We start from the raw sequence: 18,944 nt of genomic DNA on the forward strand, positions 1-18,944 counted from the left end.
TTATTGTCAATACAAATGCTACATCTAAAACCCTATCTCAACAACCTCAACACTTTCATTGCTCAACCCTGGCATGAACTATCATACATGTAAATACATTAAAAATATAGGCCTGTCATAAAGGTGCATCAGCAGGGACCCTACTTCAATAATCAATTTGGTATCCTAATACTAATCAACAATTCCAGATCCAACAAACAAGGTCAACTTTGCTTGATATATTGACTACTCATTAGTGTAGAGTCAGGAAAAAAACATAAGTCATTAAGTACATCTCAGATCAACCTTTACTCTTGAATGAAATCAATTCATACTCACCAACATATGCCCATTGTTAGTCCCTAGTTGCTCTTCTCGACCATAATATGTGATTGACAAGCCCTTAACATCTAGATGATAAATCTAGGTTCACAAATAATCATACAATTACTAACATCAGATGATACAATCTCTCCTCTCCAAACTACTACATAACAATGCGACTGTCAAACCCTAGTAGAGGTTCATGATTTAAGATACATCTTATAACATGCAAACTAAAGGGTCGGTCTTCACACTACTGCATGTATGCTTCAGGGGTATAACGATGTTTAATGAAGCCCCTTTTCTACTCAGATGTGCTGAAACAAAGATAGCCATTACTGCCCCTAAATATGATTTTGGCTATCTAAAGTTGTTTTCCTTCCTCTCTTATCTTGTTCTTTGTATATTAATGCTTCTATCCTCAACTTGAATAAACAATACTCTAAAAAATCAAAAGAAACCATATTAGACCATGTACAAAATTAAGTGTTCAACATATTACACATTTCCAGGTTCTCTTCAAATGTTGACCACTAGATTCTACTAAATGTGTGACAAAATGGCCTTTATAAATTAATTAGTGCATTCTACTAAATATGCAATAAAATGAAATTTATAAAAATTACTTGGACTTTCACTCCGCAAGCTCGAACTTGTTATGACCTTCATCCCATACACTGATGCTACCAATTTTGTTAATCAACACAATGTAATAGGTGGGGGAGTGTGGTTGTTCCATGACCTATGTAGCCTGGTCAATGCATGTTCAATATTCAACGAACTCAAGAAACATGAAAACTTCCAAATTATTGTGCATTCAAATGACGAGGGCCATTCATTTATGCCACCAGCGTAACGATTCCAATGTCGAACATGTATGAATGCTAATCACTCACTATAAACATTTGTCATTGAATCTGATGCTTCGGGAATAGGTATTGGAGCTGTCTTAATGCAGGAAGGGCGACCATTGGCCTTCACCAGCCAACAACTAAGTGGGAATAACTTGGGCCAATCTACCTATGAGAAGGAAATGATGGCCATCTTACATGTAGTTGAGACCTGGCGACCTTACTTGTTGGGGCGACGTTTCCAGATCCGCACAGATCATCACAGTCTTAAATATTTTTTGGAGCAACGCCTATCTTCCCCCCAAAAAAATAAATGGTTAGCCAAAATGTTGGGTTATGATTATGAGATCATTTACAAGAAAGGGAAAGACAACAGGGTAGCAGATGCATTGTCTCGCCAATTTGAGGAGGAAAGTACTCTGCTTGCAATATCCCTCCCCATTCCAGACTGGATTGAAGAGGCTCGCGGGGAATGGTTTTCACATCCGGGGCTCTCCCAACTCATTTCTCAATTACATGCAGATCCTAATTCCAGCAAGGGCTACTCGTGGCATTCAGAGCATTAATTAGCATTAACATTAGAACAAACCTAACGCCATTCAATAAGGATAGTATCAAGACAGTAGACATAAGATAGTATTAGGTGGAAACCCTTACGGGAGAAAAATCGATGAATGCTTCTTAATATAGGTCTTCAAAATTTTACATGAATTAGGAATATCCAACTTCCAATATTTTTAGCATCAAATGAAGGGGGATCCAACCCCATGTTTTACAGGCTCCAACCTGAAGGATACTCCAACGCCTTGATTTACCAGCTCGAACTGGAAGGATGCTCTAATGCGATGGTTTACCAGATCCAACTAGAAGGATTCTCCAATGTGGCTCCAACGCCCTAATTTACCAACTCCAACAGCCTAATTTACCAGCTCCAATTGGAAGGATTCTCTAAAGCCCTGGTTTTCTCAGCTCTGATTGAAAGGATGCTCCAACACCCTACGTAAACTCAAACCTTCCCTAGCACCATCTTGCCACCCCGAAGTGTTCTCAGGATTTGACTAGAAGGAGAATCCACTCTCCTACCTTTCACCACCCTGCCACACTATTCAGTAAGCGAATCATGTTTCACAATTTTCAAACTGTATCCCCTTATGCTCAATATCAAAATCAAATAAAAACACTATGTTGGCTTTGGCAATATACAATATTGGAACAAGGTAATCAACAACAATAAAGATCAAACCTTAACATCATAAGTTCTGTCAAGTCCACTGTCATAATCAAATCATTCTCTGCTCAACATCAATACCAAACCCTTATTGTCAATACAAATGCTACATCTAAAACCCTATCTCAACAACCTCAACACTTTCATTGCTCAACCCTGGCATGAACTATCATACATGTACATACATTAAAAATATAGGCCTGTCATAAAGGTGCATCAGCAGGGACCCTACTTCAATAATCAATTTGGTATCCTAATACTAATCAACAATTCCAGATCCAACAAACAAGGTCAACTTTGCTTGATATATTGACTACTCATTAGTGTAGAGTCAGGAAAAAAACATAAGTCATTAAGTACATCTCAGATCAACCTTTACTCTTGAATGAAATCAATTCATACTCACCAACATATGCCCATTGTTAGTCCCTAGTTGCTCTTCTCGACCATAATATGTGATTGACAAGCCCTTAACATCTAGATGATAAATCTAGGTTCACAAATAATCATACAATTACTAACATCAGATGATACAATCTCTCCTCTCCAAACTACTACATAACAATGCGACTGTCAAACCCTAGTAGAGGTTCATGATTTAAGATACATCTTATAACATGCAAACTAAAGGGTCGGTCTTCACACTACTGCATGTATGCTTCAGGGGTATAACGATGTTTAATGAAGCCCCTTTTCTACTCAGATGTGCTGAAACAAAGATAGCCATTACTGCCCCTAAATATGATTTTGGCTATCTAAAGTTGTTTTCCTTCCTCTCTTATCTTGTTCTTTGTATATTAATGCTTCTATCCTCAACTTGAATAAACAATACTCTAAAAAATCAAAAGCAACCATATTAGACCATGTACAAAATTAAGTGTTCAACATATTACACATTTCCAGGTTCTCTTCAAATGTTGACCACTAGATTCTACTAAATGTGTGACAAAATGGCCTTTATAAATTAATTAGTGCATTCTACTAAATATGCAATAAAATGAAATTTATAAAAATTACTTGGACTTTCACTCCGCAAGCTCGAACTTGTTATGACCTTCATCCCATACACTGATGCTACCAATTTTGTTAATCAACACAATGTAATAGGTGGGGGAGTGTGGTTGTTCCATGACCTATGTAGCCTGGTCAATGCATGTTCAATATTCAACGAACTCAAGAAACATGAAAACTTCCAAATTATTGTGCATTCAAATGACGAGGGCCATTCATTTATGCCACCAGCGTAACGATTCCAATGTCGAACATGTATGAACGCTAATCACGCACTATAAATATTGCAGTTGTCCAATATTTTTCTGGGCCATATGTATTTAAACCTTGATCAGAATTTACTCTAGTTTTAGACCTTCACCAGATATCAAACAAAATTTCGACGATAACCAATACTTTGAAACACGGGTGTAACATCGAAATGGTTCCAAACTTGTCTTCTATTAGGATTCCAGACAATCTAATTAGATGAGAACCATGATATCTACAGAATAACAAATCATATTCTTGCATTTTAAGACTGGTCCATCGAAATGGATGTTACCACATGCATTGTCAAAACTGTAAACTCTTTTGAATACTTTAGTTGATCCATATTACAACATAGTGATAACTCACACAATTTGTATGCCAGTAGATCTCCATGCTAAAACAAGGAAGTCACAACGAACCACTTTAAATTAATCATGATTGAAACATACCCTTATATATTATTTAAAAATAATATAACGAACTCTAATATTGATAGCTTAGGTTCCTTGAATTATCAACAAAAGGTTCCAATATTTCTGCTCAATAATTTTTCCTTGTCACAGTGTAATTGCAAGCAGTGAATCATAGAAATAACAAGGTTGAATGTCTCCAATATTGGGGTCTTAAGAACCTGTGATTTTTCTAATGATTAGGTACAAAGTGTAGCTTCATACCTTAGAGAATTGATACAAAATTTTCCTCTCACTAGTGCCTCAAGAACACAGAATTTTCAATGAGAAGAAAAAGAGATGCCTAGATCAGATTCATAGCTTTGTATACTTTCAACATCCTTAACTCTCAAACCTGCCTCAGAATAATAAGCCATATTGACTAATGTTAGGTGAATAAAAATCCTGAAATGAAATAAAATAGAATAAAACAACCCTAACCACTGCTCCAAACTTCAACCACATTTGCCATTTTTCGTTTCTCCACATCGCTGTAGAAGGATCACATAATTTTATTGCTTTAGATCAATGCATTAGTACACACTATGGAGGACTAAAGTGCCTTATATATATAGGACAAGGTGGCCATTATGAGGGAGGCCAGCCTGGCTTTTGGAGGGAGAAAATTGTAAATTTTGAATTGTTTCCGAACCAAAAGACCCACACTCAGTGAGGGTGACTTAATCAAGGCCTTTGAAGATATTCTTAACTACCAATAATGCCTTATTTTTGGATCTAACATGAGTTTTCAACATTTCCTTGAAATTTTCAAGACCATACTTTGTTAATTTGGCCAAAAACAATCTTGTCGCATCATCTAACCTTTGGGGACTTTGACCATAAGAAAAGGGTTTTGACATTCCAAGAGGTATATATTTCAAACCATGAAGAGCCTTGTGGTGTTTCACATACTGTTGGGATCGACATTATGAGGACCATAAAATGGTGATGGTATTATGATCAAAATCATTTTCCTCTACATCCATTTTCCTCAAATAGTGCAGGGAATTTAAGGCTTCCCATCTTTTCTTCTAGGATTCATGTCATTTGGAGCTTCCAACTTATGCAATCCAGAAAAATACTAAGAGTGTTCATGGATCAATGTTGGTATCAATGACAACACCATTCCTAACCTCCCCCTTTTTCATTTATGGCAACACACATACCCCCCTTGCTAATATTTCTCCCCCTGACTCCATGCCTTTGATCTTCCTTTTCTAATTTCTCTCCTCCTTTGACATCAATACAAAGGTTTACTCCCATGAAGAAATATACTCTTTTGTATTCCTACAATATATTTCCTTTCTCCCACTGACATGCAAATTTCACAACTTTCCATAGTTGATCCTGCCTGTCATCAAGACAACAAGTCCTTTTGCATTTTGTTCATGATTTCCACTCCATTGAAACTTTCCTTAATTCTAAATGTTGTTCTGACGACTTCTAGTATCTACCAACTTTTCAAAGGATGAATATTCAAATGTGAGCCTATTGCTACATAGACAGGGAGTCATCAAGCTCAACATCAATACCAAACCCTAAATTCCAATACAAATTCCGCAGTTGAAACCCTAGCTCAAAAACCTCAATACTTTCATTATTCAATCCTAGCATCATATATCGTTAATGTACATCAAACATACATGCCTATTACAAATGTACATTAACAAGAACTCTACTTCAGTAATCAATTTGGTCGTCCAGTACTAATCAACAATGTTGGATCCAATAAACAAGGTCAACTTTGCTTGATACATTATCTACTCATTAGTGTAGACTCGGGAAAAAACCCTAAATCATCAAATACATCTCAAATGAGCATGCACTCTTGAATGACATCAATTCATACTCACCAAAATATGCCCATTGTTAGACTTTAGTAGCTCTGCTCAACCACAATATGTGTCTGACAAGCCCTTAGCATTTGGATGACCAATCTAGGTTCACCGTCAATCATACAATTACTAACATTAGGTGATACAATCTACGCTCTACAAACTATTGCATAACGATGCCACTGTCAAACCCTAGTAAAGGTTCATGATTGAATATTATTATTATAGCATGCAAACTCAAGGGTCTGTATTCACAATACTATATGTATGCTTTAGGTGTATAATGACGTTTAATGAAACTCCTTTTCTACTTATATGTGTTAAAAGAAAGAGATCCCCTGTTATACCTAAAGATTCCTTTGGCTATCTAAATACGTTTTCCTTCTACTCTTATCTTGTCGTCTGTATATTGATGCTTCTATCCTTAATTTGAATAAACAATGCTCCAAAAAATCAAAAGTAACCATACTAGACCATGTGCAAATTTAAGTGTTCTACATATTGCGCATTTCCAAGCGCTTTTCAAATTTTGACCACTGATTCTACTAAATGTGCGACAAAATGAAATTTATAAAGTAATCACTGGATCTTGTTAAATATGCAATAAAATGACATTTATAAAAATTACTTGGACTTGTCACTCCATGGCTCAAACTTCTAAACACCTTCATACCATACACTAATGCTCCCAATTTCGTTATTTGATATGATTTAATAGGTGGGGGAGTCTAGTTGTTCCATGTCCTATGTAGCATGGTTAATGCATGTTCAACATTCAACGAACTCAAGACACATGAACACTTCTGAAGTATTGTGCATTCAAATGACTGAGGTCATTCCTTTATGCCACCCGCACATCGATGCCAATGTCGAACATGTATGAATGTCAATCATGTACTATAAAGAGTGTATCTGTCTACTATTTTTCTCAATCATATGTATTTTAACCTTGATGAAAATTTACACTAGCTTTAGATCTTTGCCAGACTTAGAACAACAATTTAGAAATATCCAATACTCTGGGACATGGGTGTATCTTCGAAATGGTTCCAAACTTGTCTTCCATCATGATTCTAGACAATATAATCAGATCAGAACCAAGAACTCTATAGAAAAAGAAATCATACTATTTCATTTTAAGACTGGTCCATCGAAATGGATGTTGCTGCATGCATTTTCTGAACTTGAAACTCTTTTGAGTACTTTAGTTGATCCTTATTACAATATAGTCATAATTCACACAATTTGTATGCCAATGGATCTCTATGCTAAAACAGGGAACTCACAGTGAACCAATTTAAATTAATCATGATCAAACCATACACCCTTATAAATCATTAAAAAACAATAGAATGAAATCTGATAGCAATGCCTCAGGTTTCTTAAATCATCAACAAAATGTGTCAAGATTGACCCTGAAGAAATTTTCCTTGTCATAGTGTAATTGCAAGCAGTGAATCAAAAAAATATCAAGGTCAAATGTTTCCAAAATTGGGGGCTTCCAAAATTTTGAATTTTCCATTGAGTAGGGTCAAAGTGTAGCTTCATACCTCATATAATTGATCTGAAATTTTCCTCGCACTAGTGCCTAAGGAACACAAATATTTCAATGAAAAGAAAAATAGATTCTTGGATCATATTAAAAAATTTGTAGACTTTCGACTTTGTTAACTCTTAGAGTTTCCTCAGAAGAATATGTCACATTAACTAATGTTCAACAAATAACCAATCCTCGAAAGAAAAAGAAAAAACGGAAGAAAACATCCCTAACCACTGCTCCAGACTTCAACTACTCTTGAGATTGTTCATTTCTCCACATGGACGTAGAGGGATCACAAAATTTTATTGTTTTAGAATAACACATTAGTACATACTATATAGGACTAAAGTGCCCTATATATATATGATGAGTTTGGCTTTAGGAGGGGGGGCGATGTTAGGGTCCCACCCTAACCCCCTTATTTATGTCATGGGATCACGTCGTAGTCAAGAGTCAATAAAGCCCATATTAATATTTGTAAGTGGTTAACCCGCAATTAATGACGGGACCACAGTTAGTTGCAAATGGGCGGTAGTATTAGTTAGATGGTAAATGGGCTGTAGTATTAGATAGATGGTATTAATAAAATCCACGATATTGGCTCGTGGTATTGCATGTATGAGTCATATATAAAGGATAGAGACTCCCTACGAGGAGCATTGTGTCTTGTTTTGTAATCGAGCTCTGCTCTATTGGAGGTTGCCCCCTCGAAGAGGCCTGTGAACATTTCTCTCTGGATAATAAAATCATTGCTATTTTGTGCTCTGGGTATATTTTCTTCGCATATTTTGTGTTCTCGGTATCTTTTCTTCGCAAATTCTATGTTTGGGTATCGCTTTGCAGGTTAAGAGCATAACAAGTGGTATCAGAGCACTTTCCAGGGCTCGGTGGGATCTCCAAATTTTAGCAAAAATTTTTTTTAGGCTAGAGACGTGTTCCGGCGTCTTTAAACCACGGGATCTGTCGTTAAGCGCATAAACCTGCGGATTTGGGGAGGCATGCAAGCAGGAAATACAAGAGGTGGTCACGTCTGTTGGACTCCCTTGTAACCCCTGTGGGTACCCCTTCGAGTAGTAGCGCATTAGACAGAACCGCGCACGGACTGTCTTCCACGTACCCTCTGGGTATATAGGAAGCCCCCTAGCTCCCTTGAAACCTCGCCATAGATAAAACTTCGGCCGTCTTGTGGCTACAGCACACCGAGAACAGCACTCAGAGAGATTACTCGCCCGTACGATAGGGTAGTCGGGTTGTACGGCTAAGGGTACGGTCGATCCTCCTTAGTTAGAGCCCTGAAACATTGGGCCGAGTACTACTGTCAGACCCTTATGTATATTGCGATCTGTAGCACCTGACACTCCCCAAGACCATAGTCCCCTTTCTATCGGGGGATCACACATCATCTATTCCAGATCAGCAGCAGCAGTTGTTCCACCATTCAGATCTCTCAGATCCACCATATCGGATATTCCAGATCAGCAGCAGCAGTTGTTCCACCATTCAGATCTCTCAGATTCGCCAGATCGGAGTAGTTGGGAAGGGTTCCTGTACCTGGATATAATTTTCGCAGGACTTTTGGCGGCATTGACATTTTGAGGATTTGGCGACTGCAATATTGATCAGGAAGGAGTAAAACTCCGTTAGGAGGAGTTTTCCAAAAAAAAAAAAAAAGTCTGAGATCTTTCGGGGCGCTTGTTGGTGACCTAGCCCATCAGAATCAGGACGACGAGCTGAGCAAGGTGGTACCATTCAATTCTTAGTAAAAATTTTTAGGCGGTCCCAAATTTTCGTCAGGCGGGTGTATGGTAGAAACTCGCGCTCAAGCGATGGCCAATGAAAGGATAGACCAAATTGAAGAGCATGTGCACTCCCTCCACACTGCGGTGGAAAGGATCGAAAATCATCTTAAAGGAATAAGTCTCAAACTACAGGACAAGGGCAAGGAACCAGCCCACGAGGAGGCGTATAAGGGTCATGAATACCATGAGGGGGAGTCCAGCCACTCTCCTCACGTCTGGCACACCCATCCACCACCCAATCAGAGACCTCCCAAGTTGGATATGCATAAATTTGACGGTTCTCACACGTCCGCATGGCTAGCACAAATGGAGCAGTATTTTCAATTGAATCATATCATAGATGAGGGGACTAAGCTTATGGTGGGCACCATGTACTTGGACAGTGAAAGATGGCAATGGAAGGAATGGTATCAGCATTGCAATGCACAATTTCAGACTTGGGGCCAATTTGCCAAAGCTCTTCGAAATCGCTTTGAACAGGAAGACTCTTTTTTGGGGCGTCTCACTAAGCTCCGACAGACGGGTACAGTGGATTAATATATGACCGCTTTTGAAGCCTTAGCCTTCTGCACTACGGGTCTCACAGATGAATTCTACATGAAATGCTTTATCAGCGGTCTTAAAGAAGCCATCAAAGCTCAGGTTCTACTCCACCACCCCCCCACATGGACCGAGGCTTGCCAGGTAGCCCGTAAGGTGGAACGGGCATTAACAGCCCAATCCAGCCGCCCCAACTTCCCCGCTAAAGGTCGTCCCTCACAGGCTCCCAATATGACCCAAACACTTAAGATTCAAAAGGTGTCGCCTACAGAAATGGCCGAAAGAAGGAAGCAAGGACTATGTTACTACTGTGATGAAAAATATTCCCCGGGTCATAAATGCAAAGAGCACAAGTTTTTTCAAATAGATGCCACTGACTACAGCTCCACCGAGGAAGATCCACCACTTGAGGAACCAGAGGCGACCGAAGAAGATAAACAACAGGAGATGGTATCTGATGAACCAATGATTTCGCTACATGCATTGGCAGGAATTTCTTCCCCTCAAACTCTCAAAATCAGGGGTTTTCTTAAACATCGCCCAGTAATAGTCTTGATTGATAGTGGAAGTACCCATAATTTCATCCACCAAAAGATCGCTGAAGCAGCACATTGTTATGTCCGAGCAGTTTCTAACTTCCAAGTCCAGATTGCAGATGGGGGCACAATGAAATGTGAAGGTCGCTGTGAAAATGTCAAAATTCAAATGGGGGATTATCAATTGAAAACCCACATGTTTGCAATACACATGGGGGGTTGCGACATTGTCCTAGGTGCGGAATGGCTCCGTACTCTTGGGCCAATCACAATGGATTTCCAGGAGTTATATATGAGTTTTAAGCAGAACGACTACACACATACCCTCCGTGGACTACAAGCGGGAGCCCCCTCTATCATAAGCTCGCATCGTATGGAAAAATTGTTAAAAAAGGGCCATCATGGAGTAGTAGCTCAATTTAATGCCATCCAGGTAGTAGACACCATGTCTTCGCCAATTCATCCTGAGATGCAACAGATTTTGAATAAACATCGGACGGTCTTTGACAAACCTCATGAACTTCCACCCTCGCGAGGGGAACATGATCATAGCATCACATTGGTTCCAGGGGCCCAACCCCCAAATGTGCGGCCATACAGACATCCGTTCACCCAAAAGAATGAAATAGAAAAAATCATCAAGGAATTGTTAGAAGCAGGTGTCATTCGTCCTAGCATTAGTCCTTACTCATCTCCAGTCGTCATGGTCCTCAAAAAAGATGGGGAGTGGCGGATGTGTCCAGACTTCACGGCCCTCAATAAGTTAACAGTCAAAGATAAATTTCCCATCCCAGTGGTTGACGATTTGCTGGACGAACTCAATGGGGCTCAATTCTTCACTAAATTGGATCTTCGCTCAGGCTACCACCAAATTCGCATGAAGGAAGTCGACATTCCCAAGACAGCTTTCAGAACTCATGAAGGCCATTATGAGTTCTTGGTCATGCCATTTGGTCTCTGTAATGCCCCCTCTACTTTTCAGAGCCTTATGAATCACCTCCTCAAACCATATCTCAGAAAATTTGTCCTGGTCTTCTTCGATGACATCCTCATCTATAGTGGCACTTGGGCGGCACATCTTCAGCATGTAGATATCCTCTTGCAACTGCTCCACAAGCATAAACTATTTGTCAAAATGTCTAAGTGTGCGTTTGGCATGGAAGAAGTTGAGTATTTAGGCCACATTGTGGGCCGTGAAGGTGTCAAGGTGGATCCCAAAAAGATCCAGGCAATGCAAGAATGGCCTCAACCTAAAACCTTGAAAAGCTTGAGAGGATTTTTGGGTCTCACAGGCTATTATCGTAAATTTGTCCGCAACTATGGCCGCATAGTGAAGCCCCTGACGCAACTTCTAAAGAAAAATTCCTTCTTCTGGAACAAAGAAGCACAACAGGCATTTACCGCTCTCAAAACAGCCATGTGTTCCACTCCGGTCTTAGCACTACCGGACTTCCCCAAAACATTTGTCATTGAATCTGATGCTTCGGGAATAGGTATTGGAGCTGTCTTAATGCAGGAAGGGTGACCATTGGCCTTCACCAGCCAACAACTAAGTGGGAAGAACTTGGGCCAATCTACCTATGAGAAGGAAATGATGGCCATCTTACATGCAGTTGAGACCTGGCGACCTTACTTGTTGGGGCGACGTTTCCAGATCCGCACAGATCATCACAGTCTTAAATATTTTTTGGAGCAACGCCTATCTTCCCCCCAACAAAATAAATGGTTAGCCAAAATGCTGGGTTATGATTATGAGATCATTTACAAGAAAGGGAAAGACAATAGGGTAGCAGATGCATTGTCTCGCCAATTTGAGGAGGAAAGTACTCTGCTTGCAATATCCCTCCCCATTCTAGACTGGATTGAAGAGGCTTGCGGGGAATGGTTTTCACATCTGGGGCTCTCCCAACTCATTTCTCAATTACAGGCAGATCCTAATTCCAACAAGGGCTACTCGTGGCAGAATGATATTCTTCGCTACAAGGACAGAGTCGTCATATCACCAACATCCACCCTCAAAAGTCGCATTTTGGCAGAATTTCATTCCTCTCCCATTGCAGGACATTCGGGCTTTCAGAAGACATATGCTCGCACCAGAAGATCATTTTTTTGGACCGGCATGAGACAGGACATCCTTACTTTTGTAGCAGAATGTGACGTCTGTCAACGCCACAAGGGGGAAACCGTCAACACACCAGGCACATTACAACCATTGCCCATTCCGGCGTCAATTTGGATGGAGGTCTCCATGGATTTCATTACAGGTCTTCCAAAGTCTGGGAACAAATCAGTCATCATGGTGGTTGTGGACCGACTATCGAAGTATGCTCATTTCTGCGCTCTACCCCAACCATTCACACCTACTTTGGTTGCTCAAACTTTCATGGATCAAATCTTCAAATTGCATGGCATGCCCACTTCTATTGTGTCCGACCGCGACCCAATCTTCACCAGTAATTTTTGGCAAGAACTCTTCAGAATACAAGGCACTCAACTCAAACTCAGTACTTCATATCATCCGCAAACAGATGGTCAAACCGAAGCCGTCAACAAATCTCTAGAAACCTACCTTAGGTGTTTCACTTCAGAAAAACAACACCTTTGGGTACAGTGGTTACCTCTGGCAGAATGGTGGTATAACACCAACTATCATGCCACCACCAAAATGACTCCCTATGAAGCATTCTATGGACAACTTCCGCCGTCCCCTACTTCTTATCTCACGGGGTGCTCCAAAGTACAAGCAGTGGATCAACTCTTACAACACCGTGCAACCATGCTTGCCCACCTGCGCGAGAATCTTCATCAAGCTTAGAACCGTATGAAGCAACAGGCTGACCAACATCGCTCAGAGCGCCAATTTCAAGAAGGGGATCAGGTCTTTTTGAAGCTGCAACCATATAAGCAAACATCACTCAAAGACAGGGGATGTCAAAAGCTCTCTCCAAAATTCTACGGACCATATCAAGTACTTCAGCGCATTGGAGAAGTGGCTTACAAGCTGGCTTTGCCACCTACAGCAAAAATCCACCCAGTTTTCCATGTATCGTGCCTCAAGAAAGTGATTGGGAACAATTGCCGAGTTCAAACCAGTCTACCTGAATTGGATGAAGAAGGATCAATCTGGCTTCAACCTGAACAGGTTCTAGACACATGAGACAAGCACCTGCGCGGCCGCATGATTAAGGAGGTCCTCGTCAAATGGAAAGATACCTCGCCGGAAGATGCAACTTGGGAACCAACCGCTATTCTTCAGCAGTTTTCGCAACTTCAGCCTTGAGGACAAGGCTAGTCTTAAGGGGGAGGGCATGTTAGGGTCCCACCCTAACCCCCTTATTTATGTCATGGGATCACGTCATAGTCAAGAGTCAATAAAGCCCATATTAATATTTGTAAGTGGTTAACTCGCAATTAATGACGGGACCACAGTTAGTTGCAAATGGGCGGTAGTATTAGTTAGATGGTAAATGGGCGGTAGTATTAGATAGATGGTATTAATAAAATCCACGATATTGGCTCGTGGTATTGCATGTATGAGTCATATATAAAGGATAGAGACTCCCTACGAGGAGCATTGTGTCTTGTTTTGTAATCGAGCTCTGCTCTATTAGAGGTTGCCCCCTCGAAGAGGCCTGTGAACATTTCTCTCTGGATAATAAAATCATTGCTATTTTGTGCTCTGGGTATATTTTCTTCGCATATTTTGTGTTCTCGGTATCTTTTCTTCGCAAATTCTATGTTTGGGTATCGCTTTGCAGGTTAAGAGCATAACAGCCGACCTAGGCTTTGGAGGGAAAACATTCAAATTTTTGAATTGTTTTTTAATCACAAAACCCACACTCAGTGAGGGAGACTTGATCAAGGCATTTGAAAATATTCTTAACTACCAATAATGCCTTATTTTGGGATCTAACATGCACTGCCAATATATCCTTGAAATTTTCAAGAACATACTTTGTAAATTTTGCCAAAAACAATCTTGCCACATCATCTAGATTTTGGGGAATTTGACAATAGGAAGGGGTTTTTAACCTTCCCATAGGTATATCTTTCAAACCATGAATATCCTCATGGTGTGCCACATACTTTTGGAATTTAGAGGACGAGGAATATCAATTGGTGATGGTATTACGATCAAAATCATTGTCCTCTACATCCATTTTTCTCAACCAGTGCAGGGAATCTAAGGCTTACCATCCTTTCTTCTGGGAGTCTTGTCATTTGGAGTTTCCAATTGATGCAATATAAAAACTATTAAGAACATTCATGGACTGATGTTGGCATCAATGAGAACATCGTTCAATAATCCCCCCCTTCGAATATTGCTTCCCCTGATTCCATGCCTCTAATCTTCCTTTCCTAATTGCTCTCCCCCTTTGACATCAATGGAAAAGGGTTACTCCCCCTGAAAAAATATCTTCTTTTTTCTTGTAGAAATAGATTTCCTTTCTCCCCCTAACATGTTATGCCTTCACAAATTGCCAAAATTGATTCTGCCTATCGTCAAGACAATGAGTCCTTTTGCAATTTTTTTCATGATTGCTACTCCACTAAAACTACCCTTAAAGCTGAATGTTTCTCTGACGACATCTTCCATTAACCAACTTATCAAAGGATGAATCTCCAAATGTGCACCTATTTCTACATAGATTCCCCCCCCTTCTAAATTAACAGGACATGGATTCATCAAGCTCAATCATTTAGAATGATACATGAACCTGCGTTACTTCGGGATCATCATCTCGAATATTGATTTCTTTTCCACCTGTAGATTCATCATGGTCTTGTGTCATTTCAATTCTTGAAAGCATGGTATCTTGGATTTATTCATTTACTTGTTCTTCTCATTCTTATTTTCTTCTCCAAACATGATTTTTTGTGAAATTGGTGTTTTCTCTCATGGAAGACTTCATCATGCATCTACGGTCATGAGCGATATCCCATAGTTGTGCCATTTGAAGCATTTAATGTGATTCCTGAATGATGGTGCAACTAGGTATTTTCCTTGTGTTCTTGCAAACTTGCTTCTAGGGTTTTTATAATGACTTTTATATTCATTTCTATCATAAGCTCTGCAAACCCTAGCCATGTGCCCAAAGTTAGTACATGAATAACAATAACCAAGAAATATGGTAGAGTTCCTTGATGGGGGAAATCTTCTTGGTGGTGCAACTCTTTTGTAAGCTTCATCTTGAGTCCTCTCTACTGCATGTTGTTGATTATGATTTCTCTGATTCTCTTTTGATGGTGTGCAATCTTCATTTTCGATGGAACACTTGATGACACTTGCACAACTTTTTTGTTCTCCTTCTTTTCGTATTATCATGGAGCATGATCCGTTCTCAACATGAGAGGGTTTGTATCGTAGTCCAAATTTATCATCACATGGTCTTTGACTGCTAATAATTTTGTCTAACACTTTATAGTTGTTCATGAAGTTCTGTTGGACATCCTTCTTCTGTGCTTCCTTTCAGAGTGAAACTATCTCAACTTCCAAACTTTCCCATGTTTTGGTACACTCTTCCAATTCCTTATTCAGAATTTCTTTAATCTTCCATGCTTCTTCTAATTGAACTTTCAAATTTATGATTACCTTTTAAGAGTTTTTGACCTTTTTCTGGAGATCATCTTAATGTTCCTTCAACTTATTTAGTTCTTTTTGCAACTTCTTGACATTCTTCCTTCCTACCTTCAGTTCTTCAAGGGAACTGATCAATTCCTTCTCTATAGCGACTTCTACTTCCACATCTCTTTCATTTTCAGAGGCACAAGGATTTTCTTGATTTTCAAATTCCATAAACAATACTTGTTCTGAGTCACTATCACTATCACTTTCTTTGTCAGATTAGGAACTGTCTTCTTTTGAGTAGAAACTTTTCTTGGACATCTTATTTTTTCCTTGTTTCTTATTCCCTCTCTAATTTTTCTTCTTCTTGGGAACCTCTTCTTCATCACTATTAGATCATTTTTCATAGGGACATTTTTGAGTGTGATGACTAATTCTTCCACAATTAAAACATTCTAAGAGGAGCTTACCTTTGTACTTGATTGTTCCCTTTTTGAGTTTCGTGATGAGGTTGGATATTTCTTCATCTTAGTCCTCACTACAACATTGACTGGGCTTCTTTTTTTATTCCTACATGTTTTTACTTGTATCCTTTGAGGCCTTGAATGTGACTTCTCTTGTATATGTGTCTTCCTGTTTATTCCTCATTTCATAATCTATAAGAATCCCATGTACTTCATCCATACTGACATTGTCTAAGTTTGATCTATATTCCAGAACATAAAACTTAGGATTACATCTTGTTGGAAGAGATCATAAAACCTTTTGAACAACAAATTTTTGTCTAATGGTTCTCCCAATCCTTCCAAAGAATTTGTCACTTCGTCTACTTGAAGAAAATAAGTTGCAATGTTCTCGTCTTCTCTCATCTTCAGTTGCTTAAATAATGCTTTGAAAATTTGAAGTTTTTCCTCTTTGACCTTCTTGTTTCCTTCAAATATGTTCTGAAGCCTTCCCCAAAGATCCCTAGAATTTTTACATCCCATTAACTTAACATATATATATTTCGAGAGTCCACTGAAAATGACATTCTTAGCTTTAGCATTATCCTCAACATGTTTCTTACCTACTTCATCTGTTGGAGGAGAGGTGGTGCAGTGTAACCATTTTTTATGGTGCTACAAATATCATATCCATGTGAATATATATATATATATATATATATATATATATATATATATATATATATATATATATATATATAGAGAGAGAGAGAGAGAGAGAGAGAGAGATATGCGTCCTTCCACTCCGTAGTGCATATTTTTTACATTGAGCAACGAAACTACATTCTTGGTATACTTCATGATCTCCCTTCAGTCATTAGACTGCTTGTATAGGGACCTGCACTGATACCAATTTTTGGAAATACTGAGAGGGGAGTGAATTAGTATTTCACTTTAATTAGTTAATGATTTTAATTTTACAGAGAATTAATTAGAATTAGAATCAAATTAAACATAACACCATTCAATAATGCACAATATCAAGATAATAGACATAATATATTTTTAGGTGGAAATCATTCTGGGAGAAAAACCAACGAACACTTCTTAATATAGGTCTTCAAAATTTTACATCAATTAGGAAGCCCCAACTTCTAAGATTTTTAGCATCAACTAAAGGAGGCTCCAACCCATGGTTTACAGGATCCAACCTATAGGACGCTCCAATGCCCTAATTTACCAGCTCCAACTGGAAGGATGCTCCAATTGCCTGGTTTACTAGCTCCAATAGTGGAAGGACACTCCACTGCCATGGTTTACTAGCTCCAACTGGAAGAATGATCCAATGCCCTAGCTTTATTAAGTCTGACTGAAAGGACACTCTGACACCCTACATAGACTCCAGCCTGCCTAAACACCATCCTACCGCCCTAAAGTGTTCTCAGGCTTCAAATGGAAGGAGACTCCATTCTCCTGCCTTGCACCACCCTACCTCCCTATTCATCAAGTGGATCACATTTCATAATTTTCAAATTGGATGCCCTTGTGCTCAATATAAAAATCAAATCAAAACACTCTGTTGGCTTTGTCAATCTAAAATACTAGCACAAGGATGTCAATAGAAATAAATATCAAACCCTAGTAGCATAACGTCTATCAAATCCACTGTCATAATCAAATCTTCCTCTACTCACATCAATACCAAACCTTGACTATGAATACAAATGCTGCAGCTGAAACCCTAGTGATGAGCCCCAAAAATGGACAATTGTTTGGGCTCATTCAACCTCCTAATTTGACTTAATCCACCATTATCATTAGTTTATTGCATGTTTTTGATTATTTTTATGCTAATAGAGTGAATTTGGTTAGTCATTATGCCAACAAGTCTAATGGGTTCTTTGTGTAGCCTTTTTGGTCAATTTGGAGACAAAATTGAAGGTCTTAATGAGCACTTGGCAGCCAAATTCGTGGGAGAACAAGCTAGAGGATTTGTAGGAAGGTGTCCCCTTCATTTATGGGCCCTTACCTCGAATTCTCCACCATCAGCTCGGAGTTCAAGGGCCACCGAATCAATCAGCACAAGGGCAGCCAAGCAAGTCAAGTAGGACTGTTGTTAACTCCAAGTTTTGGGCAGCCGAGTCCCTAAAGTTTAGGAGGACTGTTGGGTCCTCAATTTGTATAAATAAGAAGGCTTAGGGCCTCATTTTGGTTAGCCAGTGTAGCCAGTGGATGTTAGCTAGTTAGCCAGTAGATAGTAGCTAGTAGTTAGTCATTTCATAGCCTTGTTGTAGTCATTTTGTAATTCGATTTGTATGCAATAGATTAGCTTTGCTTTCAGCTCATTCTCAAGCTCTCCTTGTGGACAGTTTTGATGTAACTCTTCATTCTTGATTAATAAAGATGAATTCAGCTTTGCACCAGCTCTAAATCTCTCTTGGGAGGCTGTAGCTCTTGGGGTTGGGCCCATCTCAAGCGCCCAGTACCTCCCCTGTTTATCTTTATGTGTGTTTGTTGCGTTCTTAAAATAAAATCTGCTCTTTAGATCTTGCTTTGTTATTTTGGTTGTTTTTATTGGTTAAAGTAGCTTT

The sequence above is a fragment of the Pinus tabuliformis genome, chromosome 6 (genome assembly GCF_031772625.1).
Source record: "Pinus tabuliformis cultivar Carrire ecotype Pingquan chromosome 6, CPIR1, whole genome shotgun sequence".
NCBI classification, from domain to species: domain Eukaryota; kingdom Viridiplantae; phylum Streptophyta; class Pinopsida; order Pinales; family Pinaceae; genus Pinus; species Pinus tabuliformis.